The sequence below is a fragment of the Phascolarctos cinereus genome, unplaced genomic scaffold (genome assembly GCF_003287225.1).
Source record: "Phascolarctos cinereus isolate Bilbo 61053 unplaced genomic scaffold, phaCin_HiC Scaffold_4;HRSCAF=312, whole genome shotgun sequence".
Lineage (NCBI taxonomy): Eukaryota > Metazoa > Chordata > Mammalia > Diprotodontia > Phascolarctidae > Phascolarctos > Phascolarctos cinereus.
The window spans coordinates 206271123-206294896 of NW_027555847.1; the positions used below are offsets into that span (position 1 = coordinate 206271123).

The window sequence follows — 23774 nt, forward strand, 5'->3', positions numbered from 1 at the left end:
GATGTTCCATAAGGCAAAGGGGCTTGAATTACAACCAACGATCAACTACCCACAGAAATTGAGCATAAACTTTCAAGGGAGGAGATGGATATTCGATGAAATAGGGGACTTTGAAACGTTCTTGATGAAAAGACCACAGCTCAACAGAAATTTGATCTTCAAATACAAGATTTAAGAGAGATACAAAAAAGGAAAAAGGAAAGGAAAAAAAAACACAAAAAAACCCCCAAACATGTTATTCAATAAGGGCTAACTGTTTACATCCCTACAAGGAAAGATGATACTTATAACTTTTGAGAACTGTATCTTTATTATGACATTTAAAAGGGGTATATGTACATAGAGGGCATAGGTAATGTGATAATAAATCTAAGTGGTGGAAAGGTATTGTACTGGGAGAAGAGGAAAGGGGAAGAAAGAAAAGGATAAATTACATCACATGAAGAGACACAAAGACCTATTACAGTAGAGGGAAAGAAGAGAGGGAGATGAGCATTGTTGGAACCTTACTCTCATCACATTTGGCTCAAAGAGGGAATAACAATCGGTTACGTATAGAAATCTAACTTACTCTATAGGAATTTGGAAGGGAAAAGGGGAAAGAAAAAGGAGGAGGGATAGAAGGGAGGGCAGATTGAGGGAGGAGATTGTAGAAAAAAAAGTTTTCAATTTTGTTTCACAGTATGTTTCTAAAATGTCATGTGTTTTCTTCCACAGTACAAAGAAGGGAGGGCACAGTCCTTTCCATCAAGAAGGATATATTCTAATGGGTTGGGGGTGGGAGGAAGAGATGACATGTAAATAAATATACAGAGTAGACAGATGGGAAGGTAATCTCAGACAGATAACACTACAGCTAGGGTGAAAAGGAAAGACCTACTGAAGGAGATAATTTGTTTTGAGCTGGGTCTTGAATGAAGTCAGGGAAACTAAGAGGTAGAAGTGAGGAAAAAGAGCATTCTAGATGTTGGGACAGCCAGAACAAAGATACAGAGATTGGAGGTGGGTTATTATGTTCAAGGAACTTAGGGCAGTGTTGCTACAACATAGAATATATGAAGGAAAGTAAGGTATTATTGTTGTTCATCTGTCATTTTTAAAGAGGACTAATGACATCACAGGGCAATACCTTGACTTGCAAGTGAATTGGATTTAAGTGAGCAAGAGTTGCACAAAGTTAGCAGCCTCACTTTCTCTTCCAGAGTCATCAAAGTCCAGTGGCAAGCAAAAGTCAGGATGACTGGTGATGGCTCAAGATGCAGTGAATGACAGTGTTTTTGATGTCTGACCCAGCTGTAAGAGCTCCATAGTGCTTTCTTCAGCCACCTTCATGGCCATTGGAACAAATTGTTCTCATCTGCCCATTCTACCAGGGGAAATCTTTACATGCTTGGGGCAAATATCCCTCTAACTCACCCTTGGATTTATAGCCCATTAGTTACCCTTAGCATGGTCTACCCTATCTGCCACGATGATTTATGGGTGCTGCATATACTACAGCTTCCTGGAGCCACAGGTGAATTAGGTGCCAAGTGGACAGGAAAGGTGGATCAGCAGCCCTGAAAAGGATTTGGCAAGCCCTTATACCAGAGGTGTTAGTCCTTCCTGAACACTGCAAAGGTAGAAAGGGCCCAGGGTATGAAAAGCTTTAAATGCCAAACAAAGGACTATTTATTTGAGACCAGAGGTAATAGACAACCAATAGAGTGGGGTTACATGGCCAGACTTCATTATTCTTTTTAAAGTATCACTTCAGCAGCTGAGTGGAGGATGGACTGAAGTAAGAAGAGACATGTGTCAGGTGTAGATGCTTAATAATTGTTTTCTGTTAAAAGTCTGGTGAATGAGATAGATAATCAAGATAGATAATATTTTTAAAAAGTCATCGGATAGTTTTTGTCTATTAGTGGAAGACTTGAAATTAGGAGAGATTTAATACTGTTGCCTCTTCACGTTGGCTAGGAGAATGACCTTAGGTTACTCTCTGAGCCTCAGTTTCCCCATCCATAAAATGAGGATAAAAATACCTGAAAAGTACCTTGAAGGGTGGTTGTGAAGATAAAATATCATAATCTATGCAAAGAACTTTGTAAACCTTGAACTCCTTGAACATGGTTGCTATTGTTATAAACAGACTCTAGAGGTAATTCTCAAAGAGGAGTCCCAAAGTCTTGAATGTAAATTGTTACAATTAGAAAGATCCCTGGAGCTTATCCAACCCAACCTCCCCAAGAGGTCCAAAAAAGGAAAATAAAATTTCTAAGGTCACAAAACCAGAGTAAGTAGAAGTGACTACTTTGCAGCGTAACATTCACCTGGATCTATTATACTGTATCTGTGAAGTGGCCTGTCATTTCTTTATATTCACATTTATGTGTTTATAAGTGTGATAAAAAATAAGAAGTTAGATGGGCAGTACATAGAACAGATACAGCTGGATGGTGCAAGGGGTAGAGCACATCAGGAAGACCCAAGTTCCAAGCCACCTTCAGACACTCACCAGTTGTATGACCAAGGACAAGTCACTTAATCTCTATTTGTTTCAGTAACTCATCTGCAAAATAGGGGTAATAATAGCACCTACCTCCCTGAGTTGTTGTGAGGATAAAATGAAACAGTACTTGTAAAGTGATTAGAAATCCTAAGTTCTATATAAATGTTAGCTATTACTATTGTGTAGGGCACATGTGCGTGGGGGGGTATAAACATACACATATGATGAGGAGAAGGATGCATTTGGGTATGTGGAGATCGTGACTACACAGCACAACCAACTTGATTCCAGGGAGAACTACATCTAGTCTATGTTGCCAAAGGATGCTAAGCCAGTACTGCTTGTTACAGTTGTAAAAGGAGTTTTCATATTGCTTTTTTCCCCAAACTGACAGTTAACTTGGATCAACACTGAACCTAATTAAGGTCCCTTGTGAATAAAGTCCTTGCACTGCTCATCTCATGTAATGTAATACTCGCATGGCAGTAGCCAGGGATTGTGGACAAAGAAGTGAAGTAACAGGCAGGAGACAGGTGTTCTAGCTGCAACTCTGCCCTAGTCTAATCATTTCTCCTCTCTGAACCTCAGGTTTCTCTTCCAAAAAATAGGAAGATTGGACTATAATTTAGTGACTAGATCCACTTTATGGTGCGTCTCAAAAGTTCTAGGCTCTATATCAGATTAGACATCTTATTTTGATTATAATGAATTTCTCCCCTCTTAGATTCATGGAGTAATTTACTAAATATCCCAGATCAAGTTACGCTAATCATCTGTGGGTCTGTGCTCTCCCTATACTGATCTTGGCTCTGATGTTGTTAATGTCTGTTATGAATCATTCACTCACATCCTGGGGTGTATGGGGTATTCAAGGAGAACTAGGATAACCTACAGACCTCAAACCATTGCTGAATTAGGGGGATATCTCCTGAAAGCATGTGAAGACTTCCTCTGGCAGAATGGGTAGATGATAACAATTTGTTCAAATGGCTCTGGCCTGCAGCAGGTGTTTGGTCAGACATTAAAGACACTAAAGTCATCCACTGCATCCTGGGCCATCGCCAGTCATCTTCACCTTTAACTTGTCACTGGACTTCAATGACTCTGTAAGAGAAAATGAGGCTGAGGACTTTGTGCAACTCTGCCTCACTTAAACCCAATTGGAGCATATGTCAAAACATTATCCCATGACGTCATTGGTCTTCTTCAGAAACAAAGGATGAACAACAACATTTCAGATCCTGCAAATATTCCCTTCGACCTGAACATTTATTGGTGTAAAATACTTCTTGGTTGGTTAACCTAATTGTTCAATACTTAATGCTTAAAGGAGAAGCATTGAGGATCAGAGGATAGGGTGTAGGTCATAAGGTTAAGAAGACTTGAATCTGAATCTTGCCTCAGATACTTACAAGCTGTGGGACTATGGATAAGTCATTAAACATTCTTCAGTCTTAGTTTCCCCTTATGTAAAATGGGGATTATAATAGTACCTTCCTTACAGGGTTGTTATAAGGAACAAATGAGTTAAGGCAGACCTTAAATGATATGTAAATTTTATCATCATCATCATCATCATCATATTTATTTAGCCAAAGCAGAGTCCTTACTAGCGATTCTTATACTTAGAGAAAATCAGCATAAAAAGTTCCCTTAAATCAACTTTTTCAAACAAATTTAGATGACGGGGAACCTGGGAGAGACCTTGGACTTCAGCATACAAGGGCTCATGGTGGGAGGTTCTCTAGAACATTGTCTCACGAAAGGGATACAGAGATACTAAGACAACGGGAAGCTCCTTCTAAGAGAGAAACAGGTGCCAGAACAGACCTAGAAGTTCATCTGGGATTCTGCCATCAGTAGTACAGAGTATGCCAAGTGGTAGTTTCTCATTTTAAATAAATACTTTCGCTAACAAGGTGCTGAGCTCAGTGGTTTCTAGCTGCTGGAGAAATAAAATATGCTGTCAATACACTCTAAAGTTTGGACAAAGCCCCCTAATTGTTGCTCTGGATCAAAATCCCAAGTTCAGTTTCCCTGTAGGGCAGTTTCTTTCTTTCTTTTATTTTTTAATTTTTTTTTTTAATTTTTAGGCAATTGACTTAAGTGACTTGTCCAGGGTCACACAGCTAGTAAGTGTCAAGTGTTTGGTCTGAGGCCGGATTTGAACTCAGGTCCTCCTGACTCCAGGACTGGTGCTCTGTCCACCGCACCACCTAGATGCCCTTTATTTCTTTCTTTTCAATGGTCCACACCCTACTTCCCCAAAAGGGGAAAACAGAGTCATTCATTCAACTCAATTGAAAAAAACTACCAATTACTCATCTTTGGATAGCAAGAGGTTATTATTACCTTTATGCACAACATCAATGGAACCTGGATGGAAATCACTTACATTCTAAAACATGAGAGGAAGGGGAAATAATTCCTTTTAAGGGGAAGGCAGCACAGACAGAGATTTCCCACAGCCACTGTCAACAAAAGGAGAGGAAAAAATAAAGTTGTCCCAACCCACCTTTGTGAAAATGGATTTTAACAATGAAACAGAAACATTAATATGCTTTTTCCCAAATGGGAAAGTATTTATGGCAGCAATAGGATATCTTGCATATTGAAGAGATTTCATTAGTGACTAGCAGTAAATTGGGTTGTCTCTTTAACTTGTATGCACTCTTGATTTATAGCATCTTATGAGACAAAGATCAATTGATAAGAATTTCTTCTTCATATTGAAGTGCTTTCTTGGTGAAGACTAAACTAGAAAAAGCCATTATGCAATCCTATTCCTTAGAAGGCAATATGTCCAAGACCTTATGAGGCTCTCTAGGTGAACATTGCACTTGTGGGGGGGGGAGTGTCAAGATTCTCAGGTTAATAATAATGACAATAATAATAACAGAATTAATATTAATCATTAACATTTATATAGTAAATTAAGGTTTGCAAAGCACTTTACATATTTTATCTCATTTGATCCTCACAATAACCCTGTGAGATGAGTGATACAATTTTCCCCCATTTTATCAATGAGGAAAACAAGGCTGAAGGTTACACAGTTTGTAAGTGTCTGGGGTAGGATTCATATTCAGATCTTCCTGACTCCTGTTTCATAGTTCTACCCATTATGCAACCTAATTCACTCTGGTCCTGACTGTGTGACTTGTATAAATCACTTAAGCTCTCTATGATTCAATTTCCTCTTCTACTATGGGTTGAACTAAATCAGTGTGCTCTATTTCATATCAAAATTTAGAACAAAGTCCTAGACTTGGGTATTCATAGGAACTTGGTACTTGGGGAAGCTAGTACAAACATGAGTTTTATTGTTATATCGTGCAGAAAGCAGGTTAAAAAAAAAGAAAGAAAAGAAAAGAAACACACACACACATATATATATATATACATTACACACACACAAACACACACGCACATTTTATGGCAATATAAACAGAGGTTCAGTCCCACACGTGCAAAAAAAAAAATCACTAGCTCAAAGAGGAGGAAGATGTACATATAGTGGCAAATATCTCAGTGGGAGTAACTGTTCAAAATAAGGATCTAACCAATTTGTACAAAAATATTTATAGCCATGGTGGCTAAGAAGTGGAAATCTAGTAAACGGCCATCAATTGGGGAATGGCTAAACAAGCTGTGGTATATGACTGTAAAGAAATACTATAAGAAATGATAAGCAGGATGATTTGAGAAAAAACTGGAAAGACATGAACTGATACAAAGTGAAGTGAGCAGAACCAGGAAAACATTATACCTAGTAACAGCAATACTATATGATGAATTGTGAATGGCTTAGCTATTCTCATCAATACAATGATCCAAGAGAATCCCAAAGGACTCATGATGAAGCATGCTATCTGCCTCCAGGGAAAGAACTGATACTGTCTGAATACATACTAAAGCATGCTATTTTTCACTTTCTTTCTCTTTCATTCTCTATTTTTCTTTCTTTCTTTCTTTCTTTCTTTCTTTCTTTCTTTCTTTCTTTCTTTCTTTCTTTCTTTCTTTCTTTCTTTCTTTCTTTCTCTTTCTTCTTTCCTTTCTTTTTGAGTCTTCTTGTACAAAATGGGTAATATGGAAATGTTTTACATGATTGTACATACATACACTATATTGGATTGCATATCACCTCAGAGGTGGGGGAAGGGAAGTAGGGAGGGAGAAATTGAATTTGGAACTCAAAACTTTAAAACACTTTAAAAACTGTTTTAACATGTAACTGGGGGAAATAAAATACTATATAATTTTTTTAAAATGGGCTCTGAGCAGGGAAATTTTTCTACCTTAAAAATAAGCTTGATTAAGAATAGGTAATCAGTGCCAGACGTGAAAGGGTGCACTGGTAATCAGACTCAAATGTGAAGGAGAAATTCCCTGGGGCACTTTTCAATACCAGGCTCTGGTGGACATGGGGACAGGAACAAAAATTGGGTGAGAGTTTGAGTTGGCATTTGGAATTCCAGAGATGGGTGTGGATCAAAGCAGCTGCAGTCAGCCAAAAGTCTTATGCAATCAGAAGTTACAATTGTTTTAAATACTTGACACAGGATCAGAATGAGTCAGGATAGTGGAAAAGTACAAGCTATCTGTCATTGTTTTATGTTTATGGACATTAGGATAGTTTAGCCTATGTGATTCTATATTAGAGTCCGATCATTTATAACCTACAAAATCAAATAATATATTTCAAAAGTCACAGTGATCACAAGCATTTCTGAAACTTTACTTTGTACAACACCGAAGTTTGCCAAAAGAAAGAGCTGTAATGGCAGATTAGAAAAGTACACCGTTAACTTATCCATTTAATTATCTGTATTATACATGACCAATTGAGAGAATCACTGGAGATTGGTCAAAATTCATCATGTGACTGAAAAGCTGGCCTCTTATTGATCTAGAATCAATCACTGGCACCTGGAATAGTGTATAGAGGGCCAAACATATGTTTAAAATGGGAGGAAGAATACCTGTGACATTTCTATTATAAGGTTGTTGTACAAATTGGTTAGATCCTTATTTTGAGCAGTTACTCCCACTGAGATATTTGCCACTATATGTACATCTTCCTCCTCTTTGAGCTGGTGATTTTTTTTTTTGCATGTGTGGGACTGAACCTCTGTTTATATTGCCATAAAATGTGCATGTGTGTTTGTGTGTGTGTAATGTAATATATGGAAAGGACTTTACAAACTTTAAAATGCTATATAAACGATGATGAGGTGATAATGATGATGATGATGATTATGCACAAAAAGTTCATTGCCAGTCTATCCCAGTGGAGTGCGTGTAAGATAACCAATCATGTAAATCCTTAGTTTTTCTATAATCGTTTTTGTTGTTTTAACAATTCAGGGTAAAATTGTGAAGTCTGAAGAGACAAGAAAACAAAAGTGTTAATAATCAAGATTCAAATATGCATAAACATAATTTGAGTCTCAAGTCTAAAAAGAGAGATCAAGTAATCAACAAGATCAAAGACTACTCATTTTCTCTGAACCCACAACCTCTCCAAGATAATGGACCAAAGATAAAGTAATCTCAGCTATTGCCATAGTCAAGGATACCCAGAATCCAAAAGATGGTTTAAAAAATTAAACATGAACTAACACTTATTGACTCTGAGCTTAACTTCCCATGTTACTGGCAGCAAAATTATGTTGACACACTCAAGAACCCAATACTCATACTTGCAAAAATATCCACCCTCCAAACATAAGTCCCCCTTCCCTCTTTCAAATGCAGTGGAAATTCTAGCTCCAGGCTACAGAAGTTTGCTCTGGCCAGTGAGGCTATAGCCCCTCAGAAGCAAAAGCACCAGTTCTGTATCTCTTTGAATTTCCAGTGCCAGGCCAAAGAACTAAGGAATAGAGGGAGTGGAACAGGTCATCAGAACAGGATACCATGTGTAGGGAGAGCTATGAAGCACTCCTCTAAGCCTCAGAAAAATCACTCAGTATCCATATGCAGTCATTCCTGTCAACCCAAAAGTCCCTTGGGGAAGAAACCTAGTCTAAATGAGTCATGAATTGCTTGACATTGTGGGAGCCAACTGTGGGAGGAGGCTGAGACACTTTAAGATCCAGCCTTCAAGGAAACAACCATCAGAGGAGACAGAGTCAGAAAGTGAATAGGGAAAAATCAGAAAGAAGAAAAAGTCTGAAATTATCAAAGATCTCAGGAAGAAAACTTAAAGATCTTGAACATAAGCAGATAAATGAACAGAAAAACTATTAATAATAGAAGGAACTATGACCTCCAAACCTACGAAATGTGTTCAGACATCTATGAATAAATGTTATAAAGCAAAGGAAAATGTTCTAATGCCTGAAGAGACAGAAGAACCTGTGGAATGTGGAGAGAACTTAGAACTGTAACAGAATGTTCCTGATGGTTCAATTAAAAAATATGAGAGCAGAATTTATAACCTGCCCAGGAAAGGTAATGGGCAAAATAGAATAACTGGAATCTAACATGGTGAGTCTCACCAAAGAAACAAAAGAGAAAACAACTGAATGAGAATTCAAATATACAGATTAGAAGAAAAGAGGCAAAAAAAAAGAAAGAAAAGAAAATATGTTCACTGTGTAAACATAACATACTGATCTTATACACAGGACTCACAGAGATAATCTGAGGATATTAGGTCTCCTAAGAAGCACAAGACAGGACCAAAAACCTTAACACCAAAATGTAGGAAGTAATAGAAAAGAAACGTCCAGAACTTCTGAACATAAAAAAATGAAATGCCATTCATAGATCACCTCCAGAGGAAAAAGAAACCTAAGCCTACAAATTCCTAGATACAAAATATTTAAATTTAACAATTCAATTCAGAAACAAGTCCTACAAGCAATCAGGAGAAGGACCTTCAAATAAAAAAGAAAGGAAATTTGAATAACACAAGATTATTCTGTACTCACAAGAAAACTTAGAAGGGAATGGAATAATGTGTTCCATAGAGCAATGGAACTGAGCTCCAGATGACATACCCTGCAAATCTGAGCTTAAAAACATAAATGAGGGGGCAGAGCCAAGATGGCAGAGTAAAAGCAGTGACTTTCTTTAGCTCTCCCCCAAACCCCTCTAAATACCTATAAAAAAATGGCTCTAAACATATTCTAGAGCAGGAGAACCCACAAAAAGACAGAGTGAAACAAATTTCCAGCCCAAGACAACCTGGAAGATTGGCAGGAAAATTTTCTTCTGTCCAGCTAGGAGAGGAGTAAAGTTCAGTGTGGGCTTCACCAGCAAAGACTGGGCCTCAGCAATCTTGGAGCAGGCCTCAGGGGACTGAATCAGGGGCAGCTATGGCAACTTCCAGACTTCTCAACCCACAAATGCCAAAGACAACTTCAAAGGTCAGTAGGAAAGTTCTATTGATTAAGATGAAAGAGGAACTTGGTCCAGCCCCAGTCCCACCACAGCCTTGGGGTGGCGGCTGCTTCTGAAGCTTTCGACCCACAGACAGAAAGGGAATCAAGTAACTGATCAGAGGGGGATTGCAGGGATCTCTTTGCGGGTGCTAAGGCAATATTCTCTTGCTTTGCCTGTGCTTGGATCTGTGTTGCAGTTCTGAGCGGCAGTCCTGGGGCAAGGAATAGTGCTGGCATTGTGGAGCTTGTAGCGATGGTGATGACGGAATCCCTCTCACGATTTCAAGACAAAAAAAAAAAGACTGCTTGTAGTCAATCATAGATCAGGGCACAGGCCAGGAGAGATGTAAATACCTCTCCTTAGACCACATCACCTTGGAAGAACTGAAAACTTACGGGTGCCTAGAAATATCTCTGAAAACAGCTGCACAAAACCCCTCAAGCTTGGGACAGTACATTCTCCACACTGGAAGCAGAATCCTACCTTAACAAAGACTTTAAAACTCAAGTAATTGGCTGGGAAGATGAGCAAACAGCACAAAAAAAGTCAGACTACAGAATCTTTCTTTGATGATAAAGAAGATCAAAACATACAACCAGAAAAAGACAACAAAGGCAAAGTTCCTACATCCAAAGCCTCCAAGAAAAATATGAATTGGTCTCAGGCCATGGAAGAGTTCAAAAAGGATTTTGAGAAGCAAGTAAGAGAAGTAGAGGAAAAATTAGGAAGAGAAATGAGACTGATGCGAAACAATCTTGAAAAACAAGTCAACAGCTTGCTAAAGGAGACCCAAAAAAATATTGAAGAAAATAACACCTTAAAAAAAAGACTAGGGGCAGCTAGCTGGCACAGTGGATAGAGCACTGGCCCTGGAGTTAGGAGGACCTGAGTTCAAATCTGGCCTCAGACCAAACACTTAACATTTACTAGCTGTGTTACCCTGGGCAAATCACTTAACCCCAATTGCCTAAAAAAAAAAAGAAAAAGAAAAAAATAGACTAACCCAAATGGTGAAAGAAGCTGAAAAAGCCAATGAGGAGAAGAATGTCTCAAAAGCAGAACTGGCCAGATGGAAAAGGAAGTCCAAAAGCTTGCTGAAGAAAATACTTCCTTAAAAATTAAAATAGAGCAATTGGAAGATAGTGACTTTATGAGAAATCAAGACACAATAGAACAAATCCAAAAGAATGAAAAAAATAGAAGACAACGTGAAATATCTCATTGGAAAAACAACTGACCTGGAAAATAGATCCAGGAGAGATAATTTAAAAATTATTGGACTCCCTGAAAGCCATGATCAAAAAAAGGGCCTAGACATCATCTCTCAAGATATTACCAAGGACCTTTTTCTCTTCCGCCGCTTTCGTGTTTGCACTCGACCCCTCAGCTTCCTACATTCAGAATGACGCCAGCGAATTCGTGGATCTCTACGTGCCCCGGAAATGCTCTGCGGGGCAACAGGATCATGGGGGCCAAGGACTACGCGTCCATCCTGATGAACATGGCCGAGATTGACAAGGTCACAGGCAGATTCAATGGCCAGTTTAAAATGTATGCTATTTGTGGAGCAATTCATAGAATGGGAGAATCTGATGACTCTATTCTTCGGCTGGCAAAAAATGATGGTATCATTTTAAAGAACTTCTAATTGAAGAAATCTTGTGGAAAATGTCTTAATAAATCAGAAAAACAGCAAAAAAAAAAAGATATTATCAAGGAAAATTGCCCTGATATTCTAGAACCAGAGCGTAAAATAGGAATGGAAAGAATCCACTGATCACCTCCTGAAAGAAATTCCCAAAGGAAATCTCCTAGGAATATTATAGCCAAATTCCAAGAATTCTCAGGTCAAGGAGAAAATATTGCAAGCAGCCAGAAAAACAATTCAAGGATTGTGGAAATACAATCAGGATAACACAAGTTTTAGCAGCTTCTACATTAAGGGATCAGAGAGTTTGGAATATGATATTCCAGAGGTCAATCCAGATAGGATTACAACCAAAAATCACCTACCCAGCAAAACTGAGTATAATCCTTCAGGGGAAAAAATGGGAATTCAGTGAAATAGAAGACTTTCAAGCATTCTTGATGAAAAGAACAGAAATGAATAGAAAATTTGACTTTCAAATACAAGACTCAAGACAAACATGAAGAGGTAAACAGGAAAGAGAAATCATAAGAGACTTATTAAGGTTGAACTGTTTATGTTCCTGCATGGAAAGATGATATTTGTAACTCTTGAGACCTTTGTTAGTATTAGGGTAATTGGAGGGGGAAAATATATGTATGGATAAGTAGATAGATAGATAGATGGCAGAAGGTGAGTTGAAGATGAAGGAGTGATATCTAAAAAAGGAAAATTAAGGTGTGAGAGAAAATTATACTGAGAGGAGAAAGGGAGAAGTAGAATGAGGTAAACTATCTCACATAAAACACACAAGAAAAAGCTTTTATAGTGGAGGGAAAGTTGGGGAAGGTGAGAGGGAATGAGTGAATCTTATTCTCATTGGATTTGGTTTAAGAATGGAATAACATACACACTCGATTGGGTATGGAAATCTATCTTACCCTATAAGAAATTAGGGAAGAAGGGGATAAGAGGGGGGAGGATAGAAAGGAGGGCAGATTGGGGGAGGGAGTAATCACAAGCAAACACTTCTGAGGAGGGACTGGGTCAAAAAGAATGGAATAAACAGGGGGTGGGATAGGATGAAGGGAAATATAGTTTAGTTTTTCACAATATGACTATTATGGAAGTTTTTTGCATGACTATACATGTATAACCTGTATTGAGTTGCTTGCCTTCTCAATGAGGGTCGATGGGGAAGAAGGACAGGAGAGAACTTGGACAGGAAAATAGAAGGGGAAGGGGATAAGAGAAAGAGGGGTGTGATAGAAGGGAGGGCAGATTAGGGGAAGGGGTATTCAGAATGCACATTGTCTTGGGGTGAGGGGAGGGGCGAGATGGGGAGAAAATTTGGAACTCAAAATCTTGTGGAAGTAAATGTTGAAAACTAAAAATAAATATTTAAACCAAAAAAAAAGAAATGAAAAAAGACATGTTCAATAATAAAGAAGCATTTGAAGCATTTTATTTGGTTTTATTTTATTTAGGCAATTGGGGTTAAGTAACTTGCCCAGGGTCACACAACTAGTAAGTGTCATGTTTGGTCTGAGGCCTCATTTGAACTCAGGTCTTCCTGACTTCAGGGCCGGTGCTCTATCCACTGTGCCACCTAGCTGCTCCCATTTGAAACATTTTAGATAGAAAATCAGAACTCCTCTCAAACATCCTAAACAAGAGAAATGCAAGAGTGAATAAATGCATCAGCCAAAGACAATGGCAAAAGACTGGCAGCAGAAAAAACAGTAAAAGATTTCTTTCTAAATGTACATCAGGAGATCATGATGAAGGTGGAAATTTGATGAAGTAAGAATGAATAGATGGGCCTGGAGCATTGTGGATAGAACCTGTCAACACCCTGGCTACAGTCAGTTTTTTGGTTTGGTTTTTTTTTTTTTGTGGAACTATGTTACAACATGAGAGGGTACATGAAAGGGAAGAAGAGAGTAGGGAGATAAAAAGGAATATGTGATGTGCCAGGCTCAAAATGAGGGCTAACAGTTAGGGGAAGGAGACCTTTGTCATCTAAGAAAGAGAAGTGCTTAGAGGGGAATGGTTGAGGAGGAGGCGGGAAGGTTTAAAAAGGGGATGGGGAAAGAGACATGCCTTTCTTCTGTGGTGGGAGGTTTCACTGATGAATGTTCCTACGCGTAAAGGGAGGTGGTCTGTAAAGGGAAATGGGGACTTTGCCCTGGCTGTGTTCTGGAGGATTTTTTGGAGGGAAAGGGATCTCCTACAGGCAACTGACACATGTGGAAGTGGTAAGACATGGACCCAGGTAGGAGATTTTGAGGCAATTGGGGAAGAAAAAGTAACCAGAAGAGAGTATAGATCAGTAGTGTTCTACATAATGAGGGATGGGGTTGGGAAAGGGCTCTGTTACTAGGCAGTGCCCTCTCTGACCCTTGCAACAATTGTCATTGTCCAGAGAATGAGGCATAATGGAAAAGGGGTATCCATGAAGCAAGTTCTACCAGGTAGGCTGTGGGAGAGACCAACCAGAGGGGAGAACCTGGACAGATACTTTGGGAATTTTGAGGGGATGAGGAATACAGAGAAAAGAGAGACCGGATAAATTACAGGGGTCATGAATGAGAGAATGAGAGTCTAGAGTAGAAAGAGAGAATAGATAATGAAGAGGCTGAAAGAAAAGGGGAACAAAAAAAATAAAATTTAAAGAAACTAATGAGTAGAACTAGTTGAAGGGGAGGAGAGAAATGGGGAATCTACTTGACTAACTGAAAGGGGATACGGAGGTGAGGGAAGAATTATAAAACCAGATAAAAGCAGGAGAGAAAAGGGAACTAATAAGCAAAACTCCAAAGGGAAAGGTGGAACAAATGAGAAGAAAGAATCAGAGATGACAGTAAGAGAGCCAGTGGGAATAGGGCTACTTGAAAAAAAGATTAAGGTTAAGTAACTGAAGGAGCATAGTACTATGTTTACAGCAAAAAAAAGGAGGGAAAAACTATAATTTGAAAAAACCTAATACTAGAATCAAGTGGAGGAAAATATTAACCTAGTCCATATAACTTTCAATTTGAATGAACAGTCTAATAAAACAAAACCGTACATCTATTACTTACAAGAATCACCTTTAAACAACAAAGGCTTACACAAAATAAAACTGAGGAGATAGACTAAAATTTACTATGCATTCAGTGAATCACAAAAACAGAAGTTCTTATCATTCTATGTGATAAGGCAAATAAAAGAAAAGCAAAAATGGCTATAGCTATCGCCAATCTGAGTTTCCTTTCCAGAGATGTAATGAGGGCATTTTCCCCTAAGGTAGCAAAATTTAGAGGATGTTTCCACTACTTGCATTACTTCAGCAGGTAGAAACAACTGGCTTCAGCAACAACTTGCTCCTAAAGATGTATTCCACAGTTCCAGAAAATGTGCAGCTGTCTTCGATAACCAAAACACAAAGAATTGGGGGGAAAACTCCCAGAAATGGTTTTTAAAAAGTGATATATTGCAATAATCCAGTAGATCCAGGCTTGTACGAGTAAAGAGAAAAAAATGAAAATTGCCGTGAAGCATCCAAGTGAGTTATCACATCCAATAATGTTCCCAACTATGAAACGCTTATTGATAGAAAACAACCATATCTTTTACAATGAGTAATGTGTTGGTAATATTAGATTCCAAATAAAATTGATTAGAAAACATAAGATTTTTAAAAAACCAGCCTCTTGTTATTTGGTAGCATTGTTAGTAGTCATTTTTTAAAAATCATTTAAAAATAATTCTCTGCAGCAGTTCCTTTAAAATGAAGGGGGAATCCCACTACTGAAAAAGTTTGAAATCTATTAGATTAGGTGTTCTCTGAGTTCCCTTCTGCCTTGAAAATCCTCTGTATCCTCATTTCACATTAATCATAAGAAGGCAAGGCAAACCCAACAGCACAAAATAACATACTTTAAGCTCTTTTTGAAGATAGAATCAAAACTCTGATTCCTCTCCATCCTAATTCTTGTTTTGTCTATTTTTCAAATACATCTGGATTTCAAAGGAAATTGAATCCACATGTTTCTGATTCCCTGACACTGAACTCATCTTATTGAGTTTTGTCAGAGTCTTTTGATGTCTCAGAGGTCTTTGGAACCCTTTTCTTTTCTTTTTCTCTCTCTTTTTTGTTTTTCTTTTTAATGAGACTTTTACTCATAGACTAAAGTTTGGTTTGTGTTGACCACAAATGTACTCAGTCATCTAGGGGAGTCATCAGGCTCACTGCTGCAAAGGGTCCTAAACCTAGCCATCTGTGGCCCATTGCCCCATCCCCTGTTATTCGAAAGACAAAAACCAAAAACTCAGTTTCATTCCTGACCTGCAAGGTCTATAGCAGACCCACAAAACAGCAAAGAGAAAATTAACAGGCTGTCAGTGAGTGCTCTGCCTTTTTATCTTTATTCTACCAATAGTCTCCAAAAGAAATGCCACATACTTCAAGAAACACAAAGGCACTAGGAAGTGGAGTAAGTTAATTCCATTTACTGACTTGCCTGTCATACTTTACTACTCTTGAAAGAAACTGTTCTTGTTTCAGAGATGCAAATTATTACACTGGCATCCAGGGGGTGCAATGGATAGACTGTTGGACCTAGATAATAAATAACAATAGCTAACATTTATACAATGCTTACCATGTTCTAGGAACTGTGCTAAGTGATTTACAATTATTAGCATATCCTCACAACAATCTTGCAAAGTAGGTGCTATTATTATTCCATTTTAGAGATGGGGAAACTGAGGAAAACACAGACTTGTTGGTAAGTAAAGCCAAATTTAAACTCAGTTCATCTTGACTCAAGGCTTAGTGGTCTATCCATTGCACCACCTATCTGCCTCAGTCTGGCAGACCCAAATATGAATTCTGACTTGGGCAGTTATAAAGAGTATAACCCTGGGCAAGTCACTTAACCTTTCTCAGACTCAGTTTCTTCCTTCATAAAATCCGTAAAAAATAATCTCACCATTTTTTTTTTAGCACAATAGTATTCCATCACAATCATATACTGCTCAAAGGCATTTTTAAAAAAACATTACAGTTCATGTATTCAATGTTCTCTTGGTTCTGCTCATTTCACTCTTTATTATTTTGTGCAAGTCTTTCCATGTTTTTCTAAGATCTTTGAGCCCATCATTTCTTATAGCATAGTAGTATTCCATCACAATCATATACCACAACCTGTTCAACCATTCCCAAATTGATGGGCATCCCTGCAATTTCCAGTTCTTTACCACCATAAAGAAAACTTCTATAAACATTTTAGAACATACATGTTCTTTTCCTTTTTTCCTAATCATTTTTGGAAAGAGACCTAGAAAAAGTATCGCTGGCTCAGAGGGTATAGGCAGTTTAATAACTCTTTGGGCATAATCCCAGAATGCTCTCCAAAATAGCTGGACATTTCATATGAAGAAAGACATTATTACCTGCATGCAAAAAAAGAACTGATAAACAGAAGTATGTGTAGAATAATTTTACATATATATGTATACATGTGTGTATATATATATATGTGTGTGGGGATATATATACACACACACACACATACACATATATACACACACACCTATTTTTGACTAATCGTAGCCATCTCTAGGGTGGAGGAGGGGAAGAAAAAAAGAAAAAAGAAATACACGTGATTTTATTATATATTTAAAAGGAATAGCAAATTGTGCATAGTTGATTTGCAGTTTCATTTTTTTTATTACACTGTTATGGAAATTATTGTTTTACTCTATAAATTAAAAATAAATAAAATAATAATCTCAACTAATTCATTGAATTGGTGTAAGAATCAAATGAGATAATGTAGGTTGTTGTTGTTCATCCTTCTTTTTCAAAGAAGACCAATGACATCACGGGTGGCATTTTGAATTACTTGTGAATTGGATTTAACCGTATGGGTAATCAGGGAGGACTAGCACCTCTGATGTAAGAGTTTGCTGAGCCCTTTTCAGGGCTGCTCATCCACCTTTGACATCCACCTAGCATTCAACTCTCCTGCAGTGGGGAGGGAGTCACTGAATAAAGCCAAAATAGATAGCTAAAGCTGACTCAGACCTTTTTGAAAGATGCTGACAGTTCTGGCTCCATAATTCATCAAAAAAAGTTTCCTTCTGACTACGTGGTTGACCAACCAAAACTAGCTATGAAATACATGCTTCCAATTCACATGTAAGTCAAAACATCACTCGTGATGTCATTGGTCTTCTTTGAAAATGAAAAATGAACAACAACCTATGTTATCTCATTTGATTCTCACACCAACTCAGTGAATTAGTGGCTCTGATAAGCATGTGCAGTGGCAATACCCCAGTAAAATCATCTTGGCAGACAGGCTAAACTAATACATTAAGGCACTTTGCGAACCTTATAGCACTATCTAAATGCAAGCTATCATCATCATTAACATCATTATTATTGTTTTGATTATTACTATTGTGATATTCTTTTTATTGTTATTATTATTATATAACAACCATGTCAAAACCCTAGTTCAATCCATTCCAAGATTGTTTGGGAGAAGTTTGACCTGGATTAACACCTGGTATACTCTTTAGGGAGTAGGTACAGAAAAGTCGAGCTCAAAAAAAGTGGTGAGATTAGTAAGGTTTTCCACAGGACTTTCCTGTCTCCTCCACCTTATCTCTCTCATGGGTTTTGGGAGGGAGAAAGCCACTTTGCAAACTGTAAAGCATGATCTGTAACAATGGAAGGGTGGAAGAAGATTGGCATTAAAGTCAAATACTGCTTCTAACACTACACGTGTTAGGCAGGTAGATGGTGCAGTGGACAAAGTGCCAGACCTGGAGTCAAGAGGACCTGAGTTCAAATCCAGTCTCAGAAACTTACTAGCTGTTTGACCCTGGGCAAAACACTTAACCCTGTTTGCCTCAGTTTCCTCATCTGTAAAATGAGCTGAAGAAGGAAATGGCAAACCACTGCAGTTATCTTTGCCAAGAAAACCCCAAATGGGGTCACAAAGAGTCAGACACAACTAACTGACTAAACAACAGAAAAAAACTGTGTGACTCTGGACAAATCACTTAAGCATCTAAAGCCTCCATGTCCTCATCTACAAAATGAAGGGTTTGGACTAGATGACCTCCAAGGTCTGCCCAAGCTCTAGATCCACCTAAAATCCCTAATTTTCAATAGAACCTAAGTCTTTCCATCTCAGCTTCCTAAGATAGTCTTGCTCTCCCAGATGCTGGTGTATCCATCTTCATTAATACAAGTGTTATGGGGATCTGGCCCATGTGTGGAAAGCCTGGAATCACATGTTTCCACATGGAGAGTCTAGGGAGCTTGTTGCCTAGAGAATTGTAATGATATACAAGGGAGACAGTGAAACATGTATTTCATAGCTGGTTTTGGTTGGTCAACCACGTAGTCGGAAGGAAACTTTTTTTGATGAATTATGCAGCCAGAACTGTCAGCATCTTTCAAAAAGGTCTGAGTCAGCCTCGGCCATCTATTTTGGCGTTATTCAGTGACTCCCTCAGCCGCTGAATCTGGGGAGAGACTATACTGTGACACGAAGTACCTTAGGACCTTCTCCTCTCTGAGATCGCATGCCCTGGGAAGTGGGTCTTCATCCTTGGACTTTTCATTTGTCCTTTCCTATTCTAGGTGAAGGGTGTCTGGTGAGTGGAATGTCTGAGCCTACAAGTTTTAAAAGGTCAGAGAGTGAGACGCTAGGATCCAGATGTCAGAATCTAGGCTGAGTTTTACAGGCAGCACAACATCAGTGCCCTGAGGATCAAAGAGCTGCCGTTGGGAATGACTTTCAGGACCCCAGCCCAGAGGAGAGGAGGAGTTATCTAGCAACTCATACAGTTGTTGTGAGTCTTCATGTTGAAGACCACTAACATCACAGGGTAATTTGTGCAGGGATTGGATTTAAGTAAGGCAAAGTTACACAAAGTGGTCAGCCTCACTTTCTCTTCCGGAGTCACTGAAGCCCAGTGGCAAGACAAAAGCCTTTAGTAGAGAGAAGCAAAGAAAGACTTATATGAACTGATGCAGGGGGAAGGAAGCAGTGCCAAGAAAACAATACAAAGAACAACCACCACAAAGCAATTCAAAATGAATGTGCAAAATTACAAAAAGCAAACTTGACCCCCAAAAAGAGATACGAGTAGATCCCTTGTCCATTCGTTGTGGCAGGGTGGGGGTCCATGAGTAGCAGTAGTTTATAGCACCTACTAGGTGCCAGGCACAGTGCTAAACACTTTACAAATGCTATCTTACTTGATCCTCACAACAACCCTGGGAGGTAGGTGCTATTATTATCCTCACTTTGCAGACAAGGAAACTGAGGCACATAAAAATTCAATGACTTGTCCAAGGTGGCAGAGTTGGTAAGTATCTGAGGCTGGATTTGAACTCAGGTCTTTCTGGCAACAGGCCTGGTGCTCCAGGCACTGTACCACATAGCTGTCCATGAGTACGGAACATTGTGTATATTGTCAGGTTTTTGTTTTTGAAGTATTGATAAGTTCTGTTGATTTTTTTTCCGTCTTCTTCCTTTATTTCTTTTTTCTCTAAAAATAATTCTTTAAGATGTGTTAGGGGAGAATGCAGGGGGTGAATTTAGGTCACCAAAATATATTAATAAAATTATTTTTAAAACAAACAAGAAAGAATGTTAGCACCTTCAAAGGAGGGACTCTTACTTTTCTAGTTGTATGCTAATAAATGCTTTCTCATTATTTCATTCATACATTCATTTACTCATTCATTCTACTCATAATGACACACACCATGCTGAGTTTGGGACTTTCCCATGCCACCCCTCAATGAGACTTGCTCGCCAGGTACCTGGGAATTGGCCTCTTATAATAGCTGCCCTGGAAAGATTGCACTTGGCATTAGGAGGGAAGGAAAAAGGAAGAGAGCATTCTCCTGAAGCTTCTCAGTGGTGTGTTCACTGATGAAGTCATCTGGATCTTGTTACATCCCCCAGGGGTGAGGGGATAGAAGGGAGGAGCAGGGTGATATAGTTTAGCTTTCCATATGCTGTTGTGACATGGCGAGGGAAACAACATCTGTACACATTTCTCAGTGCACACATTGTTTCCAATGCATGAGAAAACAGTAAAAATTCCCTCACCCATCCCTGAACTGACACTTCCTATCTAGAGGGAGAACCCAAAGCCTGGCAGCTTTGCAGGTTTTAGGCAGGCACCAGTTTTCATGAATAATTCCTGGAACCTGCCCTTAAAAGGCTGCTTGCTGTTGTTTGCTCTGGATTTGTAGGGAGTGAGAGAGAAGGGAAAGAAATCACGCATTTCTCTTTCCTACTCTTCATCTACGCCAACGTGCCCTTGCACAATCCATTTCCAATAAAATTACGGGCTAAAACAAAAAGCAATCTAGTTATGATGAATGACCCAAAAGGCTCCCCCAAGAGCAAACTGTAAGCCAAGGTTGCCACTGATATCACCCTAGAGAAGACAGCCTTCCTATTGGTGGATCTCACCTAGTGCTTTCCAGCAAACAGGTTAGCAAAAGAGTGATCTTTTGTATTTAAGGAACCTTGGCATGTGGAGACAGGCCAATTTATGGATAGCTGTCTTCTTCAGGAAGGCTCCTTTTCCTCTATATCTGCTTCTAAGTCAAACAGTAGAAACAATGACATGATCCCGGTATAATATTTATTTATTTTTAAATATTTTATTTTTCCTCAATTATATGTTAAAACAATTTTTCACATTTAAAAAAAAGTTTTGAGTTCCAAAATCTATCCCTGTCTCCCTCCCATCCCACTTCCCCAAGATAGTAAGCAATCCAACATAGGTTATACACGTGCAATCATGCAAAATATTTCCATATTAGTCATTTTGTACACGATGATAAGAGAAAGAAAGAAAAAGGGACAGAGAGAGAGAGAGAGAGAGAGCATGTTTCAGTCTGTATTCTGATAATATCAGTTCTTTCTCTGGAGGCAGATAGCATACTTTATCATGAGTTCTTTGGTATTGTCTTGGATCATCGTATTGCTGAAAATAGCTAATCCATTCACAATTCTTCATCATATAATATTGCTGTTACTCTGTACAATGTTGTTCTCCTGGTTCATTTGTGTTTTATTTTATATCAGTTCATGTAAATTTTCCTAGGTTTTTCTGAAATCATCCCACTTGTCATTTCTTATAGCACAATAATGTGCCATCACAATCATATATCACAGCTTATACTGCCATTCCCCAATTGATTGGCATTCCCTTGATTTCCAATTCTTAGCCACCAAAAAAAGCAGCTACAAATATTTTTTGTACAGATAGGTCCTTTTCCCTTTTTTATGATCTTTTTGGGATACAGACCTAGAAGTGGTATCGCTGGATCAAAGGGTATGCACAATTTTATACCCTTTTAGGCATAGTTCCAAATTGCTCTCCAGAATTTTTGGATCAGTTCCCAACTCTACTAACAATGCATTAGTGTCCCATTTTCCCACATCCCCTCCAACATTTATCATTTTCCTTTTCTGTCATATTAGTTAATCAGATAGGTGTGAGGTGGACCTCAGAGTTGTTTTAATTTGCATTTCTCTAATCAATAGTGATTTGGGGCATTTTTTCATATGACTACAGATAATTTGATTTTTTTGTTTGAAAATTCCTGTTCATTTCCTTTGACCATTTATCAATTGGGAATGATTTATATTCTTGTAAATTTGACTCAGTTCTCTACATATTTGAGAAACGAGGCCTTTCTCAGAAATATTTGTTGCAATCCCCCCCACCCCAGTTTTCTGCTTTCCTTTCAATTTTGGTTACATTGGTTTTGTTTATGCAAAAACTTTTAAATTTTATATGATCAAAATGATCTATTTTACATTTTGTAATGCTCTCTGTATCTTGTTTGGACCTAAATTCTTTCCTTATCCATAGATCTGAGAGATAAACTATGCTCTCCTAATTTGCTCATATCACCCTTTATGTGTAAATCATGTGCCCATTTTGACTTTACCTTGGTATACAATTTGAGATGTTGGTCTATCATTTCTGCCATACTGTTTTCCTGTTTTCCCACCAGTTACTGTCATATAATGAGTTTTTGTTCCAAAAGCTTGGATCTTTGGGCTTATCATATACTAGATCACTATGGTCATTCCTGGTACAGTATTTAGAGCTGAAAAAGACACTGGAAACCACTTCATGTCCACCTCTCCACATGTCTATGCAAATGAGGAAACTGAGTCCCAGGAATGGGAAGTGACTTAAGATCACATAGTTAGTTAATGATAGTGATGGGACTAGAATCAATTTATAAAAATTTATTAAACACTTTCTGTGTTCCAGGCACTGTGTTAAGCTCTGGGGATACTAAAAGAGGCAAAAGACAGTCCCTGCCCTTGAGGAGTTTACAATCTAATGGGGGAGACAACATGCAAACAAAAATATGCAAAGCAAGCTCTGTACAAAATAAATAGGAAATAATTAGAAGAAGGAAAGCATTGGAATTAAGAGGGGTTGGTTTCCCAGCTCTCTGGCCACTCCTGTTCCAATAAATCCTACTGCCTATAGCTAGTTGATGAAGAGGCCATTTCCAGGGCTACTGATGTACTTTTCAAGTGGGGGTCATTATTGCATAATGAACTAGCATACCTTTTTTTGGAATGGTCCTCTCCTACCTTTCCAATCCTCTTATACCTTGCCCTTCCCATCTCCCTATATACTCTTCAATCCAGTGATACTGGCCTCCTGGCTGTTTTTCTCATAAGACACTCCATTTCTAAACTCTAGGCATATTCACTGACTGTTCCTCATGCCTGTCATATATTCCCTCCTCACCTTCACCTCCTAGCTTTGTGGCTCCCTTCAAGTCCCGGTAAATTCCTATCTTCCACAACAAGCCCTCATCCCTCTTAATGCTAGTGCTTCCCTCTATTATCTCCAATTTATCCTGCATATAGGTTATTCATAGTCAAGAAACATCTATTAAGCACCTACTATGTGCCAGGCATTGTGTTCCGCACTGGGGATACAAAAAAGAGGCAAAAGACACTCTCTACTCTCAAGGAATTTAAAATTTAACAGATGGAATTGTTTACATATTGTCTCCCCAGTTAGACTCTCCTTTTAGCCACATCCAACTTCTTATCTAGGGTTATCACCTGGAATCATCATATCCTTACTTCATTCCTCAGGAGCACTGAAGGCGGAATTTGGGAGATGAGACAAAAGACAAATTATTTTGAATGGCAGTAGCCTTGTGGGTCTCTTATCTGAACTGGACACATA

The 23774-nt window shown here is 38.5% G+C and overlaps 1 pseudogene; it reads left to right on the forward strand.

Moving 5' to 3' along the window:
* Nucleotides 1-1449: 1449 nt before the first annotated feature.
* Nucleotides 1450-11582, forward strand: LOC144457175 (small ribosomal subunit protein eS21 pseudogene; annotated as a pseudogene).
* The last annotated feature ends 12192 nt before the right edge of the window (nt 11583-23774 follow it).